The sequence below is a fragment of the Gracilinanus agilis genome, chromosome 4 (assembly GCF_016433145.1).
Source record: "Gracilinanus agilis isolate LMUSP501 chromosome 4, AgileGrace, whole genome shotgun sequence".
Lineage (NCBI taxonomy): Eukaryota > Metazoa > Chordata > Mammalia > Didelphimorphia > Didelphidae > Gracilinanus > Gracilinanus agilis.
In genome coordinates, this window is record NC_058133.1 from 130,149,641 (window position 1) to 130,157,922 (window position 8,282).

The window sequence follows — 8,282 nt, forward strand, 5'->3', positions numbered from 1 at the left end:
GGGAATACAAGGAAAAGCAAAAGATAATCCTTGCCTTCAAGGAGATTCCAATCTAATAGTGGAAATAATATGCAAAGCACTGTATAAGTAAAATAAAGACAGGACTCATGATTTTGCTTAAAGGTCCTAACTCTTCTGTATGAAGACTTTCCTGATTGTTCTGGCCTCCTTTGGGCTTCTTTTTCTTGTATTCTCTAACACTGATTACTCACACCCATTATTTCAACTTTTTAATCTCATAAAAATTTATATTATTTCTCATATATATTAAATATTTATATTAAATAATATAAATTAAGAATTTATATTATTTCTCAGATATATTAAAATTTATATTATTTCTCATATACATATAATATAAGCCTTTTTACTCTAACATTTTTATCTTAGTTATTATTAATAAACTTTATAAAATATAATAGCTTTGGTATATTAATTTTAATCTTAACAGGGTCACTCAGCTAATATGAGTTGACAAGAAGGACTTGAACCCAAAGTTCTGAGGCAAACTCTATTCACTACACCATGATGCCTCTGATGTTTCTGTCATCAGGGAAATAAGTCCATAGGAACTACATGTTGCCTTACTTAATGATAACTTCAGACTGGTTTTAAAGAATTTGACATGGATATAGAAGATTTAGGGCTGAGAAGAATTCATAGAGATTAGGGAGATTTCCTGACTTTAGAGAAAAGATGGACAAGTTCAATAGGGGCATGATTTTGCAGAGGAGGAACTGACTTTCTAATCCCCTTGAGAAAATCCAAATATGGGTTCGATGAGATAGACATACCACACCTTTCAGGAGATGTGCAACCAGAAGGGATCTGCCATGGGAAACAATTCAATTGGCATTTCTTTGGAAAGAGCTTGTCTGCCTGTGAAGCAAATCCAAAAATGATTGCTTAGAAAGGATGACTCTTGGCTTTCCCACCTGTACCAGCCTGTATGATTTCTTTTCCCCAGTCATGATTTCATTGGTGTGGGTCCTCCCTCCACCCACACAGATAGCATTCCTTCCACATTTTAATGGATAATTTTTGGAGTTGCTGTGGCCAAAAATATTTATCACTTCATGACTAATTTTCTTATGGTGAGCCTCCCTAAACTTGGCTAGACTCCTCTTTGAACAACAATAATAATAACAAGTAACATTTATGATGTTTTAAGTTTACAAAAATACACACACATGTGTGTCACCATGTAAGATAAACATGTGTGTATAGTTTTATAGGCTTATGGCAGCTCTGAAAATGGGTACTGGATGAGAGGCATTATAAATATCTTTATATGTATATGTCTACTACATAGATATATGTAATTATATACATATGCATAAATCATTAGTATATGCTTCATATATATTTATATATACATTTATTATAATTATATACTTTGTATTTAGTATATACTATATATTTTATATTATTATGTACTTAGACTATATTTAGATATATACTATATTTATTATAAATATATGTATATATTTAGTACGTACACATAACATGATAGTAAAATTTTATTATTGCATTTAGTACATATTTATATATTTACTATATTTATTAGAACTATAACATATATTTAGTTTATGTCTACCACATATATGACATTTATGTTATAAATTTATAATAAATATATGCTCATATATTTACTACATATCTACCTCATATATAATATATTTAGTATATACTACATTTATTTTGAATACATAGTAATGTATATTATCTACCACTTGTATGACATATTTATATTATTATATAATAGTATACACCAATGATGGGCAAACTTTTTAAAGAGGGGCCAAAGGAAAGGAAATGCTCATCTGTCAGTCTGTTTCTAAGGCAATTTTTTTGAAGCTTCATTGTATTGTATCCTACTCATTGTATTTGTCAGATTAGGAATAATGTCCCGTGGCTGGATAGGACATTTCAGGCCCCCATCTGGCCCGCAGGCTGTAGTTTGCCCATCACTTGTATACACTATTACATAATAATATATATTTATATATCATTATATAATAATATATATTTAATTATGTGCTATTACATAAAATACTATTATATGATAATATATTTGATATATATATGTATATATATACCATATATGGCATATTTTTATATTATTTTACTTTTTAACTATATAGTAATATATTATAGACTATTATATTATATAGTATTATGCATTATATAGTAATATATTTATCGTATATCAACTTTACGTATATGTATATATTTATATACATGTATAAAACCTCATTTTATTCTTACAATAAACTTGTAAGGAAGATGTTGCTATTGTCCATAGGTAATTTAGATAAAGACACTGAGACAAAGTTGTAGTTTGCCCAGAACTGATCCATCAGTCAGTATTTGGGATTAGATTTAATCAGATCTTCCTGATTGCAAATCCATCATCTTTATCCGGTAAGCCACCAAGCTGCTAGATATATAGTCTGTGCCTGATTGAGAGCCAAGCCTAGAGACGGGAGGTCCTGGGTTCAAATTTGGTCTCAGACACTTCCTAGCTGTGTGACCCTGGGCAAGTCACTCGACCCCCATTGCCTACCCTTACCACTCTTCTGCCTTGGAGCAATTATACAGTATTGACTCCAAGATTGAAGGTAAGGGTTTAAAAAAATAGATATAGATATAGATATAGATATAGATATAGATAGATAGATAGATAGATAGATAGATAGTCTGTGCCTGAGCCCATTCTCAAGGCCTTTATAGATGGTTAAGACCTTTCAAGCTTGGACTCCACCTGCAGAGGCCTAGAAGAGGCCAACATCATACATCCGCCATGATGAGACATCGGAGTAGGGCTTTGGTTGGAGAGTGGCAATAATTACAATATTAATAATGGCAGCATTGTGGCTTCATTTGTCTTTCCTACTAACCTGACATCAATCAGGAGTCATCCTGAGTCAGTCAATGGCCTTTTTTAAGATTTCCTCTTCCAAAAGGACTCGCCATTTCAATGGCCTATGGAATCCAGCCAGCCACTACCATGTGACTGATAGCACAAACCATCGCCCGAGAGCCCCGAGACGTTAAATGACTTGCCAGGGCGACAGGACCAGCATCTGGCAGAGGCAGGACTTATCCCATGGTCTTCCTGATTCCAAAGAAGGCTCTCCACCTGCGACACTCCTGAGCCTCTCATTCCATGGCCATTTCCAAAGCTTCAATCCACCTCCTAGAGCAGCGACAACAGCTTTGGGAAAGACTGTGATAAAGTCACCGGACTTCTCTATTTTTTCCTGCTGGTTCTTAATCTGTGAGATGAGCCTGGAGTCTGCGGCTCTCAAAACAGACCTGATTAGTCCAAGTCATTTCTGTCACCGGGAGCCTAATCTCCTTTTTGACGAGATGACTGCTTTGTTAATACTGACTCAATAGGGATCTTGGGAGGACAAGCTGGTAAATTTTCAGTTCAGAAACTAGAAGCAATTACAGCTTAAGAAGCCTTGACTGACTGTTGAATGGTTGGAGAGAGAAAAATGAAGAGATTACCTCAAAGGCTTCAGAAGAGATGCTAAAAGTCAGCCATTTAACACAACATAAACCGTAATAAGAAAAATGAAGACTTAACATGGAATGGCACTGAAGAGACCAAATCTAACCTCCTAAATAAGGGAAAGACCTTCAGGTGAGGGCATGGAATCTGGGGAGATATGGTAGAGAGAGAAGCTTTAAACTTCAAACTTTATAACTTCAAAATCAGCATATATTTATAGCAAAGGGCTGGGGTATTTCCTAAAAAAATCTAAAATCCCATAGCATAGTTTTCCTAATTTGGGCAAGAGCTATCATAGTAATATATGTCAAAGAAGCTCTGACCTTTGGGGACTCTTGCCAATCCATCACTCAATCAACAAATATTTATTAGGTTGAGCCAGGCTCTCTGCTTTGTGCTGGATCTAGAAACTGAAGTGAGGCAGTCCCTACTCTCAGGGAATTTACCCATCCACCTCCTGGATGACTCTTTCATAAGTTCTCCTAAAAATTCCTCAGGGTAGTGTTGTTAATCTCAAATAGAAATAGTTTGGGGGAAAGGGAGCAAGGCTGTTGTTCAGCTATGTTCGATTCTTCATGACCCCATTTGGTGTTTTCTTGGCACAGATACTTGAATGGTTTGCCATTTCCTTTTCCAGCTCAATTTACAGATGAGGAACTGAAACAAACATGGTTGTGTGACTTACCCAGAAGCATTTGGGGTTTTCTTAGCAAAGATACTGAAGTGGTTTGCCATTTCCTTCTCCAGCTCATTTTACAGATGAGGAAACTGAAGCAATCAGGGTTAAGTGACTTGCCCAGAGTCATACTGCTGGTATCTGAAGCTAGGTTTGAACTTGTCTTCCTGACTCCAGGCCTGGCAATCTATCCACTCACCACCTAGCTGCCCTTGGGATAGGGAAAGACACTAAAAACTATTATCTAAGGATTCCTTCAGGATGCAAAATGACTTAAAAAAAACCCCAACAAATTAAACTACATGTGTTTTATTGCATTTCTATTTATTTTGTTAAACATTTCCAGATGACATTTTAAGCTGGTTCATGAGCATTGGGGTGTGTTAACAGGTAGCATGATGCTCACTGCAAGATGTTAAACAGATGTGATCCAGAGGAGGCCAGTGGAATGCTGCAGAAGGCTTCCTGTGAATCTTTTGACATTGGTGAATGGGAATCGAGCATTTGGGTTGGCCAGTTGGAGATGAATTCTCTGGCTAGGGGAAGCTGTGAAACAAGCCAGGAGGTACAATAAAGGAATTAAAAATTCTTACTTTCCTGCCAGCATCAGGATAGAATTAGGGGAGAAATTTTGGAATTATATTATCATGGACTTTTGGAAGTATGTTTTTATGGATTTATGCAAGAGAAATAATACTTTCTTCCATTCTAACTAATCTCCATTAAGTAGGTTGTACTCCTACAGTTAAGAGCAAAGCTAAGAAAAACACATACTTAGGAATTTAAAAAGAGGACAATCTAGGACCACACACTATGTGAAGTAAAAACCTATACTTTTTTTTTATAATATGGTCCTGGGTGTATTAAGAAATTAAGACTTTTTTAACTTATGGAAACCAGGTGGCCAAGTGGATAGAGTTGGAGACTTGGAGTCAAGAAGACCAAAATCCAAATACAATTCCGCCTCAAACACTTCACATGTTTATGACTGTAAGCAAGTCACTAACCCTCCATCAACCTCAATTTTTTAACTATAAAATATAGATAAAAATAGCACTTACTGTACAAGGTTGTAACTTACAGAAAAATTGTCAATAGATATTTCCTGACCACTTACTAGGTAGTATTTATTTAGCGACCTTGCATGTCTATGTTATTTGTGAAAAGATTGCTTTCTTATACCTAAAAAATGTTCGTGTTAATATAAATCTCCCTAACCAACTTACTTCATTTTGTTTCTCCCCGTGTTCCTAGAGTTCTTAACCTGAAGTCCATAAATTTCTTTTTGAAGAATATTTCAGGGTAATTGGTTTCCATTGTAATCATAGGTTTTACTTTATTCCTTTAAGAATATTATTCTGACAAGGAATCCACAGACTTTCCCAGACTGCTAAAGGAATCCATGACACAAAAATTGAATAAGGACCCCTTTCTGGTGTAAGGACTGTAGCTGACTGTCTGACCTCAATGTCTCCACCATCTTCCCCTTTATTCCATATGCCCCCACAAGAGCCTATACTCCTCAAAAAATAAAAGAACAGAAAAAAATGTTTTTTTTCTTTTCCTTAAGGTTCATCCTTTTAGTTTCTAGGCTCCTGGTCAAGGTTTTATTTTCACACTGGAATTAAAAGAGCAAAAAGAAAATATTATCTTACTGTGCCAGTTACAAACCAATGAGAGGCAGACCTAATAGCCAAAAAACATTGAGGCAGAGAATAGACAAGTGTCATAATTACAGCCACTATGTACTTCATGGGACTTCTAGGATAAGATCCCCAGACCCCATTGTAGGTCTGGGCTTTCCAGACCTGTCTAGAAATGCTTCCCAGAGCAGAAGTTTCAAATGCATGGCCTGTTGGAATGTGGGCTGAACTAGATTAAAATGTAATTGGGAAATATCTGACAAAATAAAAATACAATAAACATAAATGATGTTAATTTGTGGCTTTCTTAGGTAAGTTTTAGTGGCCTCCACTTCTACTTAAGTTTAATGTAACTGACCCAGAGAAACAGAAGTGAATAACAAAGGGAACCAACACCCTATCTGAGTAGAGTCCTTGAGAAACACTTAATTCGTCACCAAGACAGTTCAGATTCTATTCAACTACATGTATGGCTGTTGGCTATCAAGCAACATGGCCCCTAATCTTATTCTTTACATGAGAATAATTTTATGTATGTTTGAAAAGCTTAAGAGCTACCATGCAAGGGGTTGTGGCAAAATTGGGACACTAATACACTGCTGGTAGAATTGTGAATTTTTCCAACCATTCTGGATGGCAATTTGGAACTATGCCCATAGGGCTTTAAAATATTGCCTGCCCTTTGATCCAGCCATACCACTGCTGGGTTTGTATCCCAAAGAGATAATAAGGAAAAAGACTTGTACAAAAATATTTATAACTGAGTTCTTTGTGGTGGCAAAAAATTGGAAAATGAGGCAATGTCCTTCGATTGGGGAATGACTGAACAAATTGTGGTATCTGCTGGTGATAGCATAATATTTTGCTGAAAGGAATAATGAACTGGAGGAATTCCATGTGACCTGGAAAGACCTCCAGGAACTGATGCAGAGTGAAAGGAGTAGAACCGGGAGAACATTGTACACAGAGACTGATACACTGTGGTACAATCAAACATAACAGACTTCTCTACTAGCAGCAATGTAAGGATCCAGAGCAAGGTTGAGGGACTTATGAGAAAGAAAACTAGCCACATTCAGAGGATGAACTGTGGGAGTAGAAACACAGAAAAACACCAACTGCTTGATCACATGGTTTGATGGGGATATGACCGGGGATGTAGACTCTAAACAATCACTCTATTGCAAATATTAATAAAATAGAAATAGGTGCTCATTGGCTGTGGGAAGGGGGTGGGAAGGAGGGAAAGAATATGAATCATGCAATCATGGGGAAAATATTCTAAATCAATTAACTAACTAAATAAACAATTTTAAAAAAGAGATACTATACAATGAGGGAATGCCTTATATAAGAAAAAATCTAGATTTACAAGTTGATCACAGATTTAGACCAAGAATAGGCCTCAGAAGATCATCTTTCAGCCCATTCCTCACATTTTATAAATGGAAAAACTTAGTCAGAAGGGACCTCAGTGGTCATGGTCCAACTCCCTTACTTTATAGATGAGGAAACAGTTAATCAGTGGTCAATAAATATTTATTTAGTGTTCTCTATGTGCCAGGAATTGTGTGAAGTACTAGGATACATTAAAGGCAAAAACATGGTCCCTGAAGCCCAGAGATATTAATTAACTTATCCAAGGTCACATAAGTATAAATAGTAGAGCTGGATTTAAATTAGGCAGCTAGGAGGCACCAAACATAGAATGCTGGAGCTGAAGTCAAGACATGAATTGAAATTCTACTTCATACATTTACTAGTTGGGCAACCCTGGGCAAGTCACTTAACCTCTAAATGTCTCAGTTTCCTTATCAATAAAATGGAGATAACAGCACCTACCTCCTAAGTTTGTTGTGAGGACCAAATAAGAGAATATTTGTAATTGTTTTCTCAACCTTAAAGCCCTATATAAAAGCTAGCTATTATTATTAAATCTAAGGTCACTGATTTTTAATCCAGAGTTCTTCCCATTATACTATACTGCTGCTGGGCAAGAGGGATAGAGCAATTTGCCCAATATTCCATTGGCAGGAAGTAGCAAAGACAGAATTTCAAGTTCAGGTTCTGTCACTCATGACTAGGTCTTGCCACTGCATAGTACTGCCCATCTCAATCAATAAGGATTCAATGGAATGCACTACAGATTGATTCTTACCTGAGTTCCATTGCACAGGGAGATGCTCCAATACATTTTAATTCACAAAATGTCAATATTTATTTTTTCAGGGAACATACATTTTATATCAAGTGAGGGACATCTACTTACCAGATGTCTGAAAATGAAAGAGGGAAGCTGTCAGGTTTAAAGCCAACAGTCATACAGAAGGATGCTTTCCATTCTTGGTTTTTCCTTTGACTCAGGTTTACAGACTGTCAAGATGATGGCAAACCTAGTCACATCTGGCTTTGTAACTTCCAATTTTTCTTAATATTCCAGCTA